The sequence below is a fragment of the Caretta caretta genome, chromosome 22, assembly GCF_965140235.1.
Source record: "Caretta caretta isolate rCarCar2 chromosome 22, rCarCar1.hap1, whole genome shotgun sequence".
Taxonomy (NCBI): Eukaryota; Metazoa; Chordata; order Testudines; family Cheloniidae; genus Caretta; species Caretta caretta.
Window position 1 is genome coordinate 2,947,151 of NC_134227.1, and position 22,256 is coordinate 2,969,406.

Here is a 22,256-nt window from a genome sequence, read left to right on the forward strand (position 1 = left end):
AGCCCCTGCCCCTACCGCCTGCTAGTCACATTTCCAGAGCCCACTGCCAGCCCCGCCCCACAGCCAGTGACCACCGGACTCCAGCCCCACTCTTTTCCCCTGTGAAAGGGCTCCCTGCTGTCCATGTGAATATGAGGCAAAAAGAATCCATCCTGTTCTGTTGTTGCTTGAATATCGCTGTATAATCCCCTCAAATTTCCCCTGTTTTCTCTTGAACTGTTGAGTGATGACATAAAATCTACCCAGATCTTGGTGCTTCTCTCTTATATTGGCAAATATTTAGTTTGTGCCCCATTTTCTCCTCAGTTCTGAAATACTGATATCAAATTCTTGAAAATCTTCCCGCTTTTCTCTCCAGGTGTCCAACTGAGATCAGGGTTCTAATCGTACTGAGCGTGGCTCAGGCTTTGCCTGAGATCAGGTGCCCCAGTGTGCCGGACACTGCACAAACCTTGACCAAGTTTGGGGCACTCATTGTACCAGGAACTGCAGAGAGCCCTAAAGAGAGCAGGGACCTTGTTGTGCTGGGTGCTACAGTGACCCTGACTGATCTCCGGGCCCCTGTTGTGCCAAGCCCTGCATCAATACGAAGTGAAATCAGGCTCCCATTGTGCCAGGTGCTGCAGAGACAGCAAACAAAATCGGGGACCTTGTTCTGCCAGGCGCTGTGGAGACCCCAAGTGAGATCTGGGTCCTGTTCTGCCAGGCGCTGCGGAGACCCCAAGTGAGATCTATGCCCCTGTTGTGCCGGGCGCTGTAGAGACCCCAACTGACATCAGGCCCCCTATTGTGCCAGGGAAAACGGAGACCTGGAGCGAGATCACGGCCCCCCTTGTGCCAGGCAGTGCCTCCATTGTGCTGGGCACTTCAGAGACCTCGACTGAGATCTGTGTCTCCGTTGGGCCTGGTACTGCACTGACCCGACCACTGTACTGGTCACTGCACAGACACTGAAGGAGATCCTGGCCCCACATTTTGCCAGATGCGGCAGAGTCCCCAAACAAAATCAGGGATCCTATAATGCCGGGAGTTGCAGAGCCCCCGACTGAGATCAGGCCCCCTGTTGTGCAGGGCTCTGTACAGACACTGACCAAGGTCAGAGTCCCCATTGTGAGAGGTGCTGAACGGACACCAAGGGTATGTCTACACTGCCATTAAAAAGTCCACAGCGGGCCCATGCCAGCTGACGTGGGCTCACAGGGCTCAGGTGAAGGGGCTGTTTCATTGCAGTGTAGATGTCTGGGCTCGGGCTGGAGACAGGTTGTAGGACCTGCAAGGTGGGAGGGTGCCAGACCTTGGGCTGCAGCCCAAGCCATAACATCTACACTGCAATTAAACAACCCCACAGCCCAACAACCCCGTGTGAGCCCAAGTCAGTGGGCACAGGCCAGCCGTCAGTGTCTAACTGCAGTGTAGACATGCTCACAGTGACAGAGAACCATTGCCACAAAAAGCTCAAAGGCTAAATAGGCAAATGGTGGGACTCTCCATTTTACAGATGGGGAAACTGAAGCTCAGAGAGCTGAAATAATTTGCTCAAGTTTGCGTGGAGAATTTGGGGCAAAACTGAACCCAGATTGTTTGAATTCTTGCCTCTCCCCTTAACACAGACAGCTGTCGCGGCACAGGAGCTAGCAAACAGAGCTGTAAACAGGGGAGTTTGAGTGGGAGTTCTGTTGGAGAAGATTAACAGGACTTAGGTGGGAAGGGTATGACAGATACAGAGGCAGCAGTGGGAGTGACTCATGTAGTGGAAGACACAATGAGGATGACTGAATATGGAAGCTGCAGTATGTACATGATCCTGGAGGAGGTACCTGGTAAGAGTTTTGTCTGCATGAAATGCCGTCTGATAGAGCTGGTGGAGGAAAAGATCCAAGGTTTGGAGATGCAGGTGGAAAGTCTGGTTGAGTTTAGAAAGAGGTTCGAGCAGATTATGGAGCAAAGACATGAGGTATCTGAAGGGAAAAGCTCAGACTTGCAGATGGAAGCAGGGCTGGGGAATTCTGAGGGGAGACTGGGTGAGGAAAGTGGTCAGTGGAAGCATGTGACTAAAAGAACCAGGCAGAGGAAAAGATGGGCTAGTGAAGGAGAAATAGAGCTCAAGAACAGGTTTGCAGAGTTGGAAAATGAAGAAAGGGCTCAGCAGGTAGTCACTGAAGGTGGAAGGGCAAGGAAGAAGAGAAGAGCGGCTAGTCCTATAGGAAAAGGGGAAGAGTCAATGGAAACTACACCAAATATGAGCCCCAGGAGGATACAGGGTAGGTTGAAGAGGATTACAAGGGAGAATAGGAATGGAAAGAACTTGCAGCCAGAGGGAACAGGGGATAGACTGGAGAATAGCACCGTCACCAGGAAAAGGCAGGTCTATGTAATCGGGAACTCTTTACTGAGACTAGACAAGCCTGTAACCAGAGCTGATCCAGAGAATAGAAGGGTATGCTGTCTTCCAGGTGCTAAGATACGGGATGTAGACCTGAGGTTGAAAAGGATCCTAAAGGGAGCAGGAAAGAATCCCCTAATTATCCTTCATGTGGGAACAAATGATATGGCTAGATTCTCGCTGGAACGTATTAAGGGAGACTATGCTGGGCAGGGGAAGATGCTTAAGGAAATGGAGGCTCAGGTGATCTTTAGTGGGATTCTGCCTGTTCCTAGAAAAGGGCAACAAAGGTGTGACAGGATTATGACTATCAACAGATGGCTTAGGCAATGGTGCTATAAGGAGGGCTTTGGGATCTATGGCCACTGGGAGGCATTCATGGACAGAGGATAGTTCTCTCAGGATGGACTTCATCTGAGTAGGGAAGGAAATAGACTTCTAGGGTGGAGACTGGCACAACTGATTAAGAGAGCTTTAAACTAGGAATTTGGGGGAGATGTCCAGGTAATCTCCACACCGGATTTTAGCATTGAAAGGGAAGAAAACGAAGTAAGAAAGTATACAGCCGTGGTAGGAGAATGTATATAAGGAGGAAGGGCAGTGTGGATACCAGTCTAATAGGTTATACTGGCTGTAGAATGACTGTGCCTAATAGGGTACAGAATGTGAGCGAGGCCAAACAGCAAAAATTAAGATGTTTGTACACCAATGCGAGGAGCCTAGGTAACAAAATGGAGGAACTAGAGGTACTGGTGAAGGAAGTGAAACCAGATATTGTAGGGAGAACAGAAACATGGTGGAATAGTTGTCATGACTGGTCTACAGGTATTGAAGGGTATGTGCTGTTTAGGAAAGACCGAAATAAAGGTAAAGGTGGTGGAGTAGCATTGTATATCAATGATGAGGTAGAATGTAAAGAAATAAGAATCGATGGAATGGATAAGACAGAGTCCGTCTGGGCAAAAATTACATTGGGGAAGAAAACTATTAGAGCCTCCCCTGGGATAGTGCTTGGGGTGTGCTATAGACCGCCGGGATCTAATTTGGATATGGATAGAGCCCTCTTTAATGTTTTTAATGAAGTAAATACTAATGGAATCTGCGTGATCATGGGAGACTTTATCTTCCCAGATATAGACTAGACACGAGTGCTAGTAATAATAATAGGGCTCAGATGTTCCTAGATGCGATAGCTGATGGATTCCTTCATCAAGTAGTTGCTGAACCGACTGGAGGGGATGCCATTTTAGATTTGGTTTTGGTGAGTAGTGAGGACCTCATAGAAGAAATGGTTGTAGGGGATAATCTTGGTTCAAGTGATCATGAGCTAATTCAGTTCAAACTGAACGGAAGGATTAACAAAAATAAATCTGCAACTAGGGTTTTTGATTTCAAAAGGGCTGACTTTCAAAAATTAAGGAAATTAGTTAGGGAAGTGGACTAGACTGAAGAACTTATCAGGCAGAGGAGGCCTGGGATTACTTTAAATCAAAGCTGCAGAAGCTATCGGAAGTCTGCATCCCAAGAAAGGGGAAAAAATTCAAAGGCAGGAGTTGCAGACCAAGCTGGATGAGCAAGCATCTCAGAGAGGTGATTAAGAAAAAGCAGAAAGCATACAGGGAGTGGAAGATGGGAGAGATCAGCTAGGAAAGCTACCTTATTGAGGTCAGAACATGTAGGGATAAAGTGAGACAGGCTAAAAGTCAAGTAGAATTGGACCTTGCAAAGGGAATTAAAACCAATAGTAAAAGGTTCTATAGCCATATAAATAAGAAGAAAACAAAGAAAGAAGAAGCGGGACCACTAAACACTGAGGATGGAGTGGAGGTCAAGGATAATCTAGGCATGGCCCAATATCTAAACAAATACTTTGCCTCAGTCTTTAATAAGGCTAAAGAGGATCTTGGGGATAATGGTAGCATGACAAATGGGAATGAGGATGGAGGTAGATATTACCATATCTGAGGTAGAAACGAAACTCAAACAGCTAAATGGGACTAAATTGGGGGGGCTCAGATAATTGTCATCCAAGAATATTAAAGGAATTGGCACACGAAGTTGCAAGCCCATTAGCAAGAATTTTTAATGAATCTGTAAACTCAGGGGTTGTACCGTATGACTGGAGAATTGCTAACATAGTTCCTGTTTTTAAGAAAGGGAAAAAAAGAGATCCGGGTAACTACAGGCCTGTTAGTTTGACATCTGTAGTGTGCAAGGTCTTTGAAAAAATTTTGAAGGAGAAAGTAGTTAAGGACATTGAGGTCAATGGTAAATGGGACAAACTACAACATGGTTTTACAAAAGGTAGATTGTGCCAAACCAATTTGATCTCCTTCTTTGAGAAAGTAACAGATTTTTTAGAGGAAACGCAGTGGATCTAATTTACCTAGATTTCAGTAAGGTGTTTGATACCGTGCCACATGGGGAATCATTAGTTAAATTGGAAAAGATGGGGATCAATATGAAAATTGAAAGGTGGATAAGGAATTGGTTAACAGGGAGACTACAGTGGGTCCTACTGAAAGGTGAACTGTCAGGCTGGAGGGAGGTTACCAGTGGAGTTCCTCAGGGATCAGTTTTGGGACCAATCTTATTTAATCATTTTATTACTGACCTCGGCACAAAAAGTGGGAGTGTGCTAATAAAGTTTGTGGATGATAGAAAGCTGGGAGGTATTGCCAATTTAGAGAAGGACCAGGATATCATACAGGATGATCTGGATGACCTTGTAAACTGGAGTAATAGTAATAGGATGAAATTTAATAGTGAGAAGTGTAAGGTTATGCATTTAGGGATTAATAACAAAAATTTTAGTTATGTAACCCTTCTGCCCATCAGAGTTGGCAGCAACAAGGGCCGGGTTCAATATCTAGGGGTTCCATTCCAATAACACAATGCAAACCGGCTCGAGCCCCCACCCAGTGACCTGGGACAAATATATACCACCCCCGCTGGGCGCCTCCAAAAGGCAATACTTCCCCTCTCGCAAGCACATAGTCTGAGTGTAGCAAAAGCCTTTTAATAACAGAGAGAAACAATGTGGCATTATGTTGGGGAAACACCACCAACAGGATTCATAACACAACCCGTGAGCAAAAAAAAAACCCACCCCAGGCAAATTGGGGCATGCCCTTTTCCCCTTGGTTCTTGAGTCCAGCAACCCCAAATCACCCAAAGTCCCAAAAGTCCAATGCTCCAAAAGTCTCTGTCCCTGGTCAGGGCAGCCCCAGAGTTCGAAAGTTTATCTGCGGAGCTTTACCTCCCAACCTGGGTGGAAATGGGATGGGGGTAAGAGGCACCTTACATGATCTGAAGCTGACCGCCCCATAGCTCCATAGCAGCACTCCGCTCCGCCAGCCGCCCCACGAACTCCTTCGCTCAGCTGCGCTCCGCTCCGCCAGCCGCCCCACGAACTCCTTCGCTCAGCTGCGCTCCGCTCCGCCAGCCGCCCCACGAACTCCTTCGCTCAGCTCCTGCCATCCACACACTGCTCCGCGTCGAACTGCTTCACCAGCCGTCCCGCAAACTGCTCCACAATATATGTTCAGGCTCCCCCACTACTTAACACAACACTCAGTGATTTCAGCTCTTAAGTGAATTCAGCTTGTAGTAGGGGAGCCCCAGTGCTGGTGCACTGTCAGCCCAAAGTGAGCTCAGCAGCCTATAACTAGACTTCTAATGAAATCAAAATTAGCTCTGATATTCCACAGTGGAGAGAGGAGGAAGTACAATTAGCATGTAAGGCCCTCACCAAGGGGCCCATGCCACCAAGTATTAATACTTGTCCCCAGCCTCTCTTCATTCACACAGTTTTGGAACCCATGACCCTTGCCTAGCGAGTGCTACTTAGTTGATGGTGAATCCCTCCATCATAACAAAAGGCCACGTACAGTTCCAAGCACAGTTCCCATAATCAGGGTAATAACAATTTATTCTTCCTGCCCCAATAACAGAGACACTGGGGATCCCACAGCAGCCAAAGTGACCATTTGGGCAGCTATGGTTTCATTCTAGGCGTGGTGGGTGTGCCTATGCAAATGAGATCGGCCCCTGAAGTTCTTTTCCACAACTTGCCACACCTCACCACCAGATGTCAGGGTGGAGCTCATCCTGTCTCTGCTTACATCTATAAGCTGGGGACACATCAATTAGAAGTAACGGAGGAGAAGGACCTTGGAGTATTGGTTGATCATAGGATGACTATGAGCCGCCAATGTGATATGGCCGTGAAAAAAGCGAATGCGGTCTTGGGATGCATCAGGCGAGGTATTTCCAGTAGAGATAAGGTTTTAGTACCATTATACAAGGCATTGGTGAGAGCTCACCTGGCATACTGTGTGCAGTTCTGGTCTCCCATGTTTAAGAAGGATGAATTCAAAGTGTATCATAGAATCATAGAATATCAGGATTGAAAGGGACCTCAGGAGGTCATCTAGTCCAACCCCCTGCTCAAAGCAGGACAAATCCCCAATTTTTGCCCCATATCCTTAAATGGCCCCCTCAAGTGGAACAGGTACAGAGAAGGGCTACTAGGGTGATCCGAGGAATGGAAAACTTGCCTTATGAAAGGAGACTCAAGGAGCTTGGTAGGAAAAAACAAGGGGAAATAGGTTACCTTGTATAATGAGTTAGCCACTCCCAGTCTCTGTTCAAGCCTAAGTTAATTGTATCCAATTTGCAAATGAATTCCAATTCAGCAGTCTCTCGCTGGACTCTGGTTTTGAAGTTTTTCTGTTGTAATATCGCAACTTTCATGTCTGTAATCGCGTGACCAGAGAGATTGAAGTGTTCTCTGACTGGTTTGTGAATGTTATAATTCTTGACATCTGATTTGTGTCCATTTATTCTTTTACGTAGAGACTGTCCAGTTTGACCAATATACATGGCAGAGGGGCATTGCTTGTACATGATGGCATAGATCACACTGGTAGATGTGCAGGTGAACGAGCCTCTGATAGTGTGGCTGATGTTATTAGGCCCTGTGATAGTGTCCCCTGAGATGATCATTATGAATCTATGAACCCCAAGCCCAGTGTGTGCGTGTACAGCATTGTTTTGGTCTGTTTGCATTGCATTGGCTTCCAAGGGAGGTTGTGGAATTTCCTTCATTGGAGGTTTCTAGACCAGGGTAGAGGTACACCGGTCTGGGAAAGTCTAGGGATACTTGGTCTGGCCTCATCACAGGAGGCTTCAGTAGACAACCTCTCAAGATCCCTTCCATGCCTATATTGAAATAATTCTCTTTTGTGCTGTTGTGTTCTACACCGACGTCTGATTTGTGTCCATTTATTCTTTTACATCGAGACTGTCCGGTTTGGCCAATGTACATGGCAGAGGGGCATTACTGGCACATGATGGCATATATCACATTGGTAGATGTGCAGGTGAACGAGCCTCTGATAGTGTGGCTGATGTGATTATGCCCTATGATGGTGTCCCCTGAATAAATATGTGGACACAGTTGGCAACGGGCTTTGTTGCAAGGATAGGTTCCTGGGTTAGTGTTTTTGTTGTGTGGCGTGTGGTTGCTGGTGAGTATTTCCTTCAGGTTGGGAGGCTGTCTGTAAGCAAGGACTGGCCTGTCTCCCAAGATCTGTGAGAGTGATGGGTTGTCCTTCAGGATAGGTTGCAGATCCTTGATGATGCACTGGAGAGGTTTTAGTTGGGGGCTGAAAGTGATGGCTAGTGGCGTTCTGTTATACTCTTTGTTGGGACTGTCCTGCAGTAGGTAACTTCTGGGTACTCTTCTGGCTCTGTCAATCTGTTTCTTCGCTTTGGCAGGTGGGTATTGTAGTTGTAAGAATGCTTGATAGAGATCTTGTAGGTGTTTGTCTCTGTCTGAGGGGTTGGAGCAAATGCAGTTGTATCTTAGAGTTTGGCTGTAGACAATGGATCGTGGGTGTGGTCTGGATGAAAGCTGGAGGCATGTAGGTAGACATAGCGGTCAGGAGGTTTCCGGTGTAGGGTGGTGGTTCTGTGACCATTGCGTATTAGCACCATAGTGTCCAAGAAGTGGATCTCTTGTGTGGACTGGTCCAGGCTGAGGTTGATGGTGGGATGGAAATTGTTGAAATCATGGTGGAATTCCTCAAGGGCTTCTTTTCCATGGGTCCAGTTGATGAAGATGTCATCAATGTAGCGCAAGTAGAGATGGAGCATTATGGGACAAGAGCTGAGGAAGCATTGTTCTTAGTCAGCCATAAAAATGTTGGCATACTGTGGGGCCATGCGGGTACCCATAGCAGTGCCGCTGATTTGAAGGTATGCATTGTCCCCAAATCTGAAATAGTTACGGATGAGGACAAAGTCACAAAATTGAGCCATCAGGTTTGCTGTGACATTATCGTGGGTAGTGTTCCTGATGGCTTGTAGTCCATCTTTGTGTGGAATGTTGGTGTAGAGGGCTTCTACATCATAGTGGCCAGGATGGTGTTATCAGGAAGATCACCGATGGATTGTAGTTTCCTCAGGAAGTCAGTGGTGTCTCAAAGATAGCTGAGAGTGCTGGTAGCATTGGGCCTGAGGAGGGAGTCTACATAGCCAGACAATCCTGCTGTCAGAGTGCCAATGCCCGAGATGATGGGGCGCCGAATATTTCCAGGTTTATGGATCTTGCGTAGCAGATAGAATACCCTTGCTCGGGGTTCTAGGGATGTGTCTGTGCGGATTTGCTCTTGTGATTTTTCAGGGAGTTTCTACACCATCTGCTCAACAAACTCCCTGAAAAAGCACAATAGCAAATTCGCACAGACACACCCCTAGAACCCTGAGCAGGGGTATTCTATCTGCTACGCAAGATCTGTAAATCTGGTTTGGGGGGGGGGGGGGGCAGTGACCTCTCTGAGGCCTGGGGCTGCCTGAACAGTATAGCTGGTAACGGAGGGGCAGCAGTGAGTGCTGGAGGAATGAGCCAGGAGCACAGCACCACAGGACTGGACACAGACTTCTCCTGACCCATGACACACCCCCAGCTATGGCCCTGCCCTGCCAAGGCAGCCTGTGCATCCATGGACAAACCAGCTCTTCCTGCAGCCTAATACAATGGGGCCTGGGGACCTTTCCGAGCTGTGGGTCATGGGGCTCTGGAGTTACCGGGGTCTGTTCCTGGCTCTGTCACTGACCTCATTGGTGATGTTGGGGAAATCACAGCCCCTCTCTGTTTTCCTCCTACCCATTGTCTACTTGGATTGTGATCTCTTTGGGGCAAGGACTTTCCCTCTCTGTCTGTGCAGTGCCCAGCACAATGGGGATCCTGATCTCAGTCAGGTTCTCTGCCATGTGCTGCACGATAGGGCTCTGATTGCCATCAGTGTCTGTGCAAAGCAAAGCACAGTTTATAGACTCTCAGGCTTTGCGGCCAGAAGGGACCATCAAGATCATCTAGTCTGACCTCCTGCACATCGCAGGCCACAGAACCTCACTCACCCACTCCTGTAATAGACCCATAACCTCTGGCTGAGTTAATGAAGTCCTCAAATCATTATTTAAAGACTTCAAGCTACACAAAATATCCACTATTCACACTAGTTTAAACCTGCAAATGACCCATGCCATGCCCCATGCTGCAGAGGAAGGCAAAAAAAAAACCCCACAGGGTCTCTGCCAATCTGAGTCTGGGCAAAATTCCTTCCCATCCCCAATTATGGCAGTCAGTTAGACCCTGAGCATGTGGGCAAGACCCAGCAGCAAGACACCTGGGAAAGAATTCTCTGTAGTAACTCAGAGCCCTCCCCGTCTAGTGTCCCATCACCGGCCTTTGGAGATATTTGCTGCTAGCAGTTGCAGATCAGCTACATGCCATTGTAGGCAGTCCCATCATACCATCCCCTCCATGAAGGCATTGAGCTCATTCTTGAAGCCTGTTAGGTTTTTTGCCCCCGCTGCTCCCCTTGGAAGGCTGTTCCAAAATTTCATTCTAATGGTTAGAAATCTTGGCCTACTGTCAAGCCAAAACTTGTTGGTCGCCAATATCCATTTGTTCTAGTGCCAACATTGGTGCTTAACCGAAATAACTCCTCTCCTCCCTGGTATTTATCCCTCCTTCTGATGTATTTATAGGGAGCAATCCTATCTCCCCTCAGCCTTCTTTAGCTTAGGCTAAACGAGTCAAGCTCTTCGAGTCTTCTCTCATATGGCAGGTTTTCCATTCCTCGGATCATCCTAGTAGCCCTTCTCTGCACCTGTTCCAGTTTGAATTCACCCTTCTTAAACATGGGAGACCAGAATGGCCCAGGTGAGGTCTCATCAGTGCCTTGTATAGCAGTATCAGAGGGGTAGCCGTGTGAGTCTGGATCTGTAAAAGCGGCAAAGGGTCCTGTGGCTCCTTATAGACTAACAGACATATTGGAACATAAGCTTTCCTGGGTGAATACAGAGCACCGTGTGACGTAGTGGGTATTCACCCACAAAAGCGTATGCTCCAGTACGTTTGTTAGTCTATAAGGTGCCACAGGACTCTTTGCTGCTTGTATAGCAGTACTAACCTTTCCCTGTGTCTACCGGAAATACCTCGCCTGACCCATCCTAGGACTGCATTAACCTATTTCATGGCCTCATCACATTGGGGGTCTGGGGCTCTGAGTTCTTGCCCTTTATCATTTTACTCCCACCTGTGCCCGATGCCACTCTTTTCTTAACTTGCTTTGGTTATTTCAGTTCCAGTTTTTACATGAGATCTAATAACTGCAAAGCTGAATGAAAGATAAAACAAACAGAACCATTTCAATTTTGGCACATAGCTGGTAGAACTATACCTAGTGAAGGTATGCTGTAATTACCTGGTTACCTATAGCATTTTCTGGTGGGGTGGATAAAGCAATGTCAAAGATCCAAAAGCAATTTTAGGACGAAAGGGCTCATCAGGTGTTTGCTTTCCAAGGAGCATGCCACCAGCCAAGGCTTGAGGTCTTTCAGGAGTGGGGTGCTGGATTGTATTTAGTAATCTCAAAATAAAAGGTTAAGATGGCTGGTTCACAATATCCAATGAAATCTTGCAAACAATTATACAAATAGACTCTAATGCTATTAAAACAACATGGTATTAATACTGATTCAAAACTAAAATTAAAATTATGAGATAAACACATGAGAAATGAACTGACACCAACTTTCCATTTCTTAATGCCTGAAATTTTGACACTTGCTCAAGCCATCTTTTTTTTAAAAGTGCGGCACAGCACACAGTCAAGTTACTTAATGAAAGCACACCAATTATTGACTGCTTTGTGTTGCATAAGCATCTGATTAAGCACCTAATTAAAACTATACCACTGTAAGTGGAAATGCATCAACACAGCTTAGCTCCACTGTGTTTAAATGTGAATGAAGAGTTTCTAAATTAAATACATGGCAGGATGGTAAACAGGGGGAAATTACACAGAAGTGCCTCTACCTAGTCCTGTTGACTTCTTGTCCCAACCCCCCATGAGTTCTGGCCTCTTCGTCAACTCAGCTCCCAGTCCCACATCAGCCAGCCTAAGCCATTTCTACTGCAGTTCTTCACCCCCCTCACCCAGGTAGGGGTTTGGTGCTGCAGCCCCTAAGACACCTGCGTTAATCACTGTCTCACGTTCTGCGGCTAATTAGATTTCAGGGAACGATTTATCAGAGTTACTGACTCTGGGAGGTGGGAGAGAGGAGAAGGGGAGAGGGAGTTTGCTCCTCACAATCTGTAGGGCCATGTTCAACCCTGGTAGCTTCCATGTTACCTCATCCTCCACCCTCCCCCATGGGTCTCTGCTCATGTGTCAGAGTGTCACATTCTGATCATAATGCCACTGGCCTCAGCAGAGCTCCCAGACAGGAGCTACATCATGATAGGGTTACGGTACTGAGAGTAAAATACATCACACGGAGAGTGTAATTATCCCCAAAGGAAGCATTACAGTCCAGGAAGTGAAAAAATTAAAGCATGTAGTTACTTAAAAGTACGCTTGAAGGGATTGGATTTTTATTAATAAATTGCAGTAAATGTTGATTTCACTGTACACACACACACACACAGATGGAAAAACTAATTATATAGGTAAAATACAGAAATGCTTCTGGAGAAAGTAGTTTGATTTTAAGGATATTTACACTGTATATTTTGCTTGTGACATTGACAATTTGTTTGAACATTTAAAAAGATTTGGCTTTGGGAATCTCAACATTTACTGTAATTAAATAATTGTTGTCTGACCACCCCCATAATTTCCCACAGCTCTGAACATTGAAATTGTAAACATTGAAAAAAGGGCTTAAAATAAATATCAATATTGTCAATTGAAATTAAAAAAAAAAGAAATAGACAAAATGAATGTTGCCAAACCCACTTAACAGCAATCACAATGTGCTGGGGATGGAATTCACAGCTAAGGCACCCAACCTGGATTCTGCCCTGTAGCGACATTAGACAATAGCCATAGCTACAAAGGGGAGGAGGGATAGTTCAGTGGTTTGAGCATTGGCCTGCTAAACCTAGGGTTGTGAGTTCAATCCTTGAGGGGTCCATTTAGGGATCTGGGGCAAAAATTGGGGATTGGTCCTGCTTTGAGCAGCAGGTTGGACTAAAAGACCTCCTGAAGTCCCTTCCAACCCTGATATTTTATGAATAAAGTATTTTAGTGTATAAAGTTCCAGATTAGATTATACCAATTTGTAAAGACACATGAGGCCTTTCCCTCAGGGTATCACCTTCACTGGGTTGTTTCTTTTACTGGGAATTCCCAGAAGTCAATAGATCATAGAATCATAGAATATCAGGGTTGGAAGGGACCCCAGAAGGTCATCTAGTCTAACCCCCTGCTCGAAGCAGGACCAAATCCCAGTTAAATCATCCCAGCCAGGGCTTTGTCATGCCTGACCTTAAAAACCTCTAAGGAAGGAGATTCTACCACCTCCCTAGGTAACGCATTCCAGTGTTTCACCACCCTCTTAGTGAAAAAGTTTTTCCTAATATCCAATCTAAACCTCCCCCACTGCAACTTGAGACCATTACTCCTCGTTCTGTCATCTGCTACCATTGAGAACAGTCTAGAGCCATCCTCTTTGGAACCCCCTTTCAGGTAGTTGAAAGCAGCGATCAAATCCCCCCTCATTCTTCTCTTCTGCAGGCTAAACAATCCCAGCTCCCTCAGCCTCTCCTCATAAGTCATGTGTTCCAGACCCCTAATCATTTTTGTTGCCCTTCACTGGACTCTCTCCAATTTATCCACATCCTTCTTGTAGTGTGGGGCCCAAAACTGGACACTACTCCAGATGAGGCCTCACCAATGTCAAATAGAGGGGAACGATCACGTCCCTCGATCTGCTCGCTATGCCCCTACTTATACATCCCAAAATGCCATTGGCCTTCTTGGCAACAAGGGCACACTGCTGACTCATATCCAGCTTCTCGTCCACTGTCACCCCTAGGTCCTTTTCCGCAGAACTGCTGCCTAGCCATTCGGTCCCTAGTCTGTAGCTGTGCATTGGGTTCTTCCGTCCTAAGTGCAGGACCCTGCACTTATCCTTATTGAACCTCATCAGATTTCTTTTGGCCCAATCCTCCAATTTGTCTAGGTCCTTCTGTATCCTATCCCTCCCCTCCAGCGTATCTACCACTCCTCCCAGTTTAGTATCATCCGCAAATTTGCTGAGAGTGCAATCCACACCATCCTCCAGATCATTTATGAAGATATTGAACAAAACCGGCCCCAGGACCGACCCTTGGGGCACTCCACTTGATACCGGCTGCCAACTAGACATGGAGCCATTGATCACTACCCGTTGAGCCCGACAATCTAGCCAGCTTTCTACCCACCTTATAGTGCATTCACCCAGCCCATACTTCCTTAACTTGCTGACAAGAATACTGTGGGAGACCGTGTCAAAAGCTTTGCTAAAGTCAAGAAACAATACATCCACTGCTTTCCCTTCATCCACAGAACCAGTAATCTCATCATAAAAGGCGATTAGATTAGTCAGGCATGACCTTCCCTTGGTGAATCCATGCTGGCTGTTCCTGATCACTTTCCTCTCATGCAAGTGCTTCAGGATTGATTCTTTGAGGACCTGCTCCATGATTTTTCCAGGGCCTGAGGTGAGGCTGACTGGCCTGTAGTTCCCAGGATCCTCCTTCTTCCCTTTTTTAAAGATTGGCACTACATTAGCCTTTTTCCAGTCATCCGGGACTTCCCCCGTTCGCCACGAGTTTTCAAAGATAATGGCCAATGGCTCTGCAATCACAGCCGCCAATTCCTTCAGCACTCTCGGATGCAACTCGTCCGGCCCCATGGACTTGTGCACGTCCAGCTTTTCTAAATAGTCCCTAACCACCTCTATCTCCACAGAGGGCTGGCCATCTCCTCCCCATTTTGTGATGCCCAGCGTAGCAGTCTGGGAGCTGACCTTGTTAGTGAAAACAGAGGCAAAAAAGAGATGCTCCACAGACTGTTCCCTTCCTAGCGTTGCTCCCCTCTGAGTAGAGTAGGTCTCTCCTGTTAACTCCTGCTCCAGTCATAGCATGGTTTGCAGGTGTGGAGGGGCTGGGCCAGTCCAGACTAAAGCAGCAGTTTTACCCCTTCTATGCCAGCGTGGGGTTTATATAGCCTTTCGCAGGCACCCAGACCCAGGGAATGGCCCTCTATCAGTCCCATGCCTGATGTGGTGTGGCGACCCACTGGCAACATTGCCTTTGAGAGTGCTGCTCTCTCCTGCTCCCACTCCATCCCCTCCCCCTTTACTGTCACCATAATGCCTGTCACCTTCACTTCCTGAGGGATGACTCCCGGAAGGTGTGTGTTGTTATATATTTCCCTACCCCGCCCCCCCTCCAGGATCCGTTGTGCACCCTCTGTCATTCACCTCTGTCTCAGGAGATAAGGCGGGTCCTGGGGCACGGGTGATTCTATGCTGGAGATCCATCATCACTGAAGGAGTGGCAGCCTTGACCCTCCTTGAAGGTTGCCGGGATGCTGATGTGCACCAGAGGAGAACTGGGGCTTGACTGAGTCCATGGACCATTTGGCCCACACGGTGTCACTGTAAAGCCTGCTCTGCATGGCTGCCAGTTGCTGCTGGTGGCGTTGCACCCGTAAGTCTCTGTAACGCTGTCTCCAGTGACTCGAGAGCATGAGGGCCAGCCTCAGGCAGAGTGGTAAGAAGCAGGGCACAAACCCCAGATTGGTTGTGAGGTCGATATGTAGATTTCACCAACCAAGTATCCAGTGTAAACGCTTCAGGCACTGTAACAGCATTAACATGGAATCACAGACAGTCCCCTTGGGTCATCCCGTAGATCTCCCCACGCAGGTGACCCAGCCTTTGTGACAGATGGTCCCTTCCACCAGGGGTTCTGAACCTTTTTCTTTCTGAGGCCCCCCCAACATGCTATAAAAACTCCACAGGCCACATGGGCCACAATAACTGGTTTTCTGCATTTAAAAGCCAGGTCTGGTGTTAGGGGGTAGCGAGCAGGGCAACTGCCTGGGGTCCCATGACACAGGGCCCCCACAAAGCTACATTGGTTAGGCTTCAGCCCCGGGTGGTGGGGCTCAGGGCCCTGGACTTCAGCCCCATGCACTGGGACTTCAGCTTTCTGCCCTGGGCCTCAGCGAGTCTAATGCTGGCAGCCCCCCTGAAACCTGCTCACGGCCCTCCAGGGGGCCCCAGACCTCTGGTTGAGAACCATTGCCTTACACCACAAATCACAGCAATGTTCAGGTTACTGTCAGTCCCAAAGGACCAGTCACTTACTTAGGTCAGTTGATTCTTAGATCTCACAACAAAGACCACACTTGTAGCCAGTCCTGTAGTAACCTGTATTAAGCCCTGGTCTATGCTAGGACTTTAGGTCGAATTTAGCAGCGTTAAATCGATGTAAACCTGCACCCGTCCACACGATGAAGCCCTTTATTTCGACTTAAAGGGCTCTTAAAATCGATTTCCTTACTCCACCCCTGACAAGTGGATTAGCGCTTAAATCGGCCTTGCCGGGTCGAATTTGGGGTACTTGTTAGGGGGCTTATTCCTTCACCCACTTACTTCCCTGGTCCTTCTCGCATGAACAGAGAGCAACAATACCCGAAGTCCAAAGGTGCAAACAATTCGATGTTTATTGGGGTGAACTTCCAGCAAGCATGATTCCAGTTTCCTTCCTTAGTATCCTCCTTCCCAGCTCTGATCCACAGAGCCTTACACCTGTGTCCCTGTTCCCATTCCTGCCCTTAGCCAAACATGATTCCAACTTCCTTACTCCCATTCCCTGTTCCCATTTCCCCCTTTAGCAAAACATGATTCCAACTTCCTTACTCCCATTCCCTGTTCCCATCTCACACACCCACATGCCCACCCCCACCCACACCCAGTCACTTCCTCATTGACTACAGATTATATAGTAAAACTTGAGTTCTGCTTAGCTATACCTTAACCAATCATTTTCCTGAAATTTAACTAACCAATCCTAACATATTGTAACATGATTATGTAACCAATTATATCCCACCACCTCAATTAGTTTACACCCAGCAAAATTAATTATACAGCAGACAGGAACAATCACAGAACCAGACAGATTATACAGACAAACAACAGCAAAGTGGGAACTATAATGACAAAACAATACAGAAGTGAGGATTTCACATCCCAGCTATTGATAAGTGAGTTCTTGCCAGACAGGATGCTATCAAACTAAGTTTCCTTTTACATTTTCTAGGCACTTCCCTTCCTCTGGAGGTGATAGGAATACAATCCTGTCCTGATAGTGCCTAACAGCCCAATAGCACCTTATTTCAATGTGACTAGTTTGGAATGTGAGGATGTGACCGTTCGCTTCCCAGCTTATGGCTGCCTCTGCTGCTTAGCCAAAGGCCTGAGCCTAAGCACAGGGCCACAAACTGTCACAGTAAGAGAAGGCCCTTACACTGGCAGACAGTGGTTTTGATTCTTTCTTTCTTTTATACCTCTATCACTAGCCAAGTGATAAGAATACACCTAAATTCTTAGAGTATAGGCCTTTACAGACAGGCCTGAATATCTATATCCTAACAGTACTGTGGACACAATTCAACGGTATTGGCCTCCGAGAGCTATCCCAGAGTGCTCCATTGTGACCGCTCTGGACAGCACTCTCAACTCAGATGCACTGGCCAGGTAGACAGGAAAAGAACCGTGAACTTTTTAATCTCATTTCCTGTTTGGCCAGCATGGCAAGCTGCAGGTGACCATGATGGAGTCCCAGAATCGCAAAAGAGCTCCAGCATGGACTGAACGGGAGGTACGGGGTCTGATCGCTGTATGGGGAGAAGAATCCGTGCTATCAGAACTCCATTCCAGTTTTCGAAATGCCAAAACCTTTGTCAAAATCTCCCAGGGCATGAAGGACAGAGGCCATAACAGGGACCCGAAGCAGTGCCACGTGAAACTTAAGGAGCTGAGGCAAGCCTACCAGAAAACCAGAGAGGCGAACGGCCGCTCCGGGTCAGAGCCCCAAACATGCCGCTTCTATGATGAGCTGCATGCCATTTTAGGGGGTTCAGCCACCACTACCCCAGATGTGTTGTTTGACTCCTTCAATGGAGATGGAGGCAACACGGAAGCAGGTTTTGGGGACGAAGATGATGATGAGGAGGAGGTTGTAGATAGCTCACAGCAAGCAAGCGGAGAAACCAGTTTTGCCGACAGCCAGGAACTGTTTCTCACCCTGGACCTGGAGCCAGTACCCCCCCAAACCCACCCAAGGCTGCTTCCTGGACCCGGCAGGTGGAGAAGGGACCTCTGGTGCGTGTACCTTTTAAAATACTATACATGGTTTAAAAGCAAGCATGTGAAAGGATTACTTTGCTCTGGCATTCGCGGCTCTCCTGGATGTACTTCCAAAGCATTTGCAAAAGGTTTCTGGGGAGGGCAGCCTTATTGCATCCTCCATGGTAGGACACTTTACCACTCCAGGCCAGTAACATGTACTCGGGAATCATTGTACAACAAAGCATTGCAGTGTATGTTTGCTGGTGTTCAAACAACATCCGTTCTTTATCTCTCTGTGTTATCCTCAGGAGAGTGAGATATCATTCATGGTCACCTGGTTGAAATAGGGTGCTTTTCTTCAGGGGACACTCAGAGGAGCCCATTCCTGCTGGGCTGTTTACCTGTGGCTGAATAGAAATGTTCCCCACTGTTAGCCACGGGGAGGGGGGAGGGTTGAGGGGGTAGCCACTCGGTAGGGGGAGGCAAAATGCGACCTTGTAACGAAAGCGCATGTGCTATGTATGTACAGTTAACAGCAAGGTTTACCCTGAAAGAGTGTAGCCACTGTTTTATAAAATGTGTCTTTTTAAATACCGCTGTCCCTTTTTTTTTCTCCACCAGCTGCATGTGTTTCAATGATCACAGGATCTTCTCCTTCCCAGAGGCTAGTGAAGATTAGAAACAAAAAAAACGCACTCGTGATGAAATGTTCTCTGAGCTCATGCTGTCCTCCCACACTGACAGAGCACAGACGAATGCGTGGAGGCAAATAATGTCAGAGTGCAGGAAAGTACAAAATGACAGGGAGGAGAGGTGGTGGGCTGAAGAGAGTAAGTGGCGGGCTGAAGACAGGGCTGAAGCTCAAATGTGGCGGCAGCGTGATGAGAGGAGGCAGGATTCAATGCTGAGGCTGCTGGAGGACCAAACCAGTATGCTCCAGTGTATGGCTGAGCTGCAACAAAGGCAGCTGGAGCACAGACTGCCACTACAGCCCCTGTGTAACCAACCACCCTCCTCCCCAAGTTCCATAGCCTCCACACCCAGATGCCCAAGAACGCGGTGGGGGGGCCACCGGCCAACCAGCCACTCTGCCACAGAGGATTGCCCAAAAAAAGAAGGCTGGCATTCAATAAATTTTAAAGTTGTAAACTTTTAAAGTGCTGTTTGGCATTTTCCTTCCCTCCTCCACCGCCCCTCCTGGGCTACCTTGGTAGTCATCCCCCTATTTGTGTGATGAATGAATAAAGAATGCATGAATGTGAAGCAACAATGACTTTATTGCCTCTGCAAGCAATGATTAAAGGGAGGAGGGGAGGGTGGTTAGCTTGCAGGGAAGTAGAGTGAACCAAGGGGCGGTGGGTTTCATCAAGAAGAAACAAAGAGAACTTTCACACCGTAGCCTGGCCAGTCATGAAAGTGGTTTTCAAAGCTTCTTTGATGCGTACCGTGCCCTCCTGTGCTCTTCTAACCGCCCTGGTGTCTGGCTGCGCATAACCAGCAGCCAGGCGATTTGCCTCAACCTCCCACGCTGCCATAAACGTCTCCCCTTTACTCTCACAGATATTGTGGAGCACACAGCAAGCAGTAATAACAGTGGGAATATTGGTTTCGCTGAGGTCTAAGCGAGTCAGTAAACTACGCCAGCGTGCCTTTAAACGTCCAAATGCACGTTCTACCACCATTCTGCACTTGCTCAGCCTGTAGTTGAACAGCTCCTGACTACTGTCCAGGCTGCCTGTGTACGGCTTCATGAGCCATGGCATTAAGGGGTAGGCTGAGTCCCCAAGGATACATATAGGCATTTCAACATCCCCAACAGTTATTTTCTGGTCTGGGAATAAAGTCCCTTCCTGCAGCTTTTGAAACAGACCAGAGTTCCTGAAGATGCAAGCGTCATGTACCTTTCCCGGCCATCCCACGTTGATGTTCGTGAAACGTCCGTTGTGATCCACCAGAGCTTGCAGCACTATTGAAAAGTACCCCTTGCGGTTTATGTACTCGCCGGCTTCGTGCTCTGGTGCCAAGATAGGGATATGGGTTCTGTCTATGGCCCCACCACAGTTAGGGAATCCCATTGCAGCAAAGCCATCCACTATGACCTGCACATTTCCCAGGGTCACTACCCTTGATATCAGCAGATCTTTGATTGCGTGGGCTACTTGCATCACAGCAGCCCCAACAGTAGACTTGCCCTCTCCAAATTGATTCCCAACTGACCGGTAGCTGTCTGGCATTGCAAGCTTCCACAGGGCTATCGCCACTCGCTTCTCAACTGTGAGGGCTGCTCTCATCTTGGTATTCATGCGCTTCAGGGCAGGGGAAAGCAAGTCACAAAGTTCCATGAAAGTGCCCCTATGCATGCGAAAGTTTCGCAGCCACTGGGAATCATTCCAGACCTGCAACACTATGTGGTCCCACCAGTCTGTGCTTGTTTCTCGAGCCCAAAATTGGCGTTCCACAGCATGAACCTGCCCCATTAGCACCATGATGCATGCATTGGCAGGGCCCATGCTTTCAGAGAAATCTGTGTCTGTGTCCTGATCACTCACTTGACCGCGCTGACATCGCCTCCTCACCCGGTATCACTCTGCCAGGTTCTGGTGCTGCATATACTGCTGGATAATGCATGTGGTGTTTAATGTGCTCCTAATTGCCAAAGTGAGCTGAGCGGCCTCCATGCTTGCCTTGGTATGGCGTCCGCACAGAAAAAAGGCGCGGAACGATTGTCTGCCGTTGCTCTGACGGAGGGAGGGGCGACTGACGACATGGTTTACCGGGTTGGCTTCAGGGAGCTAAAATCAACAAAGGGGGTGGCTTTACATCAAGGAGTATTTCAGGCAGGACTTCACGGAGGGTTCCAATAAGAAATGGTGCACCTGAGTTATTGTTCTTATTGGAACAATGAGGTTAGTCTGGCCTCTGATTGATACATGGCTGGATTTACCTCGCTGCACCTTCTCTGTGAGTGACTGCAGTGTGACCTAGAGGAATGAGTCCCCTAGACAGGGGAGGGGAGGAAGCAAATGAGTACAAAACAAATCTGGTCTATTTCTTATTTTGATCCACTCCATCTATCTTTTACATCTTTGGCTGGCAGCAGACGGTGCAGAAGGACTGCATGCCATCCACATCTCATGGCTGCCCGGCAGAAGATGATGCAATAGGACTGCTAGCAATCCATATCGCCTGCCTGCTCACCATAAGACAGTTCAATAGGACTGACTGCAGGACTAAAGAGAATGACCTGGTCGAGTCACTCCAGATTTAGTCCCTGCGCCCATATCTGCCCAGGCGCTCCTGGCCGACGTGGCCAGGAGCACCTCGGACATGACGAGGACGGCTACCAGTCGTACTGTACCGTCTGCTGCCACAAGGCAAGGGGTTGATGCTGCTGTGTAGCAATGCAGTACCACGTCTGCCAGCACCCAGGAGACATACGGTGACAGTGAGCTGAGCGGGCTCCATGCTTGCCGTGGTATGGCATCTGCACAAGTAACTCAGGAAAAAAGGCGCGAAACGATTGTCTTCCCTTGCTTTCACGGAGGGAGGGAGGGAATGGGGGCCTGACAATATGTACCCAGAACCACCCGTGACAATGTCTTAGCCCCATCAGGCATTGGGATCTCAACCCAGAATTCCAATGGGCAGCGGAGACTGCGGGAACTGTGGGATAGCTACCCACAGTGCAACACTCCGGAAGTCGACGCTAGCCTCGGTACTGTGGAAGCACTCCGCTGAGTTAATGCACTTAATGCACTTAGAGCATTTTCTGTGGGGACACACACACTCGAATATATAAAACCGATTTCTAAAATAACGACTTCTATAAATTCAACCTGATTTCATAGTGTAGACATACCCTAAGATTTGTTTAAAAGGAAATGAGAGTTGTTTACATTGTTAAAGCAGGTAATCATATAGATGCAGAAGAGTTACAGTCTTAAATTTCGAAAGGTAATAGAAGCTTCTATAATAAGCAAGTTCTATATATTCTTTAGAACTAACCCAGGCTAAGCAGCTGGGGATCTCTTGCTTATGCCTTGAAACTTTGCCCCCGGGAGTCCAAGCAGCATACAGATAATCAGTTCCTTCTACATGAGTTTTTTTTATCCCTTTCCTGCCATGTGCTCTGAGCTGCAAACTCAGCTAAGGGGAAGTCAAGAGCACA

The 22,256-nt window shown here is 47.7% G+C and overlaps 1 protein-coding gene across 6 annotated transcripts in view; it reads left to right on the plus strand.

Annotated features, from left to right (window-relative positions):
• The window catches only part of LOC125629404 (uncharacterized), a 50,397-nt gene that overhangs the window by 1,032 nt on the left and 27,109 nt on the right, over positions 1–22,256 (plus strand). Inside the window, exons 2-3 of one of the 6 annotated variants that reach the window (XR_012665782.1) lie at positions 17,547–18,121; positions 18,710–19,245. The exons of 4 other annotated variants lie outside the window; for them this stretch is intronic. The gene's annotated coding sequence lies outside the window, so the exon portion shown is untranslated. Of the gene's footprint in view, positions 1–17,546; positions 18,122–18,709; positions 19,246–22,256 lie in introns of those variants that run through there. One more of the 6 variants, XR_012665783.1, reaches the window with a different exon arrangement.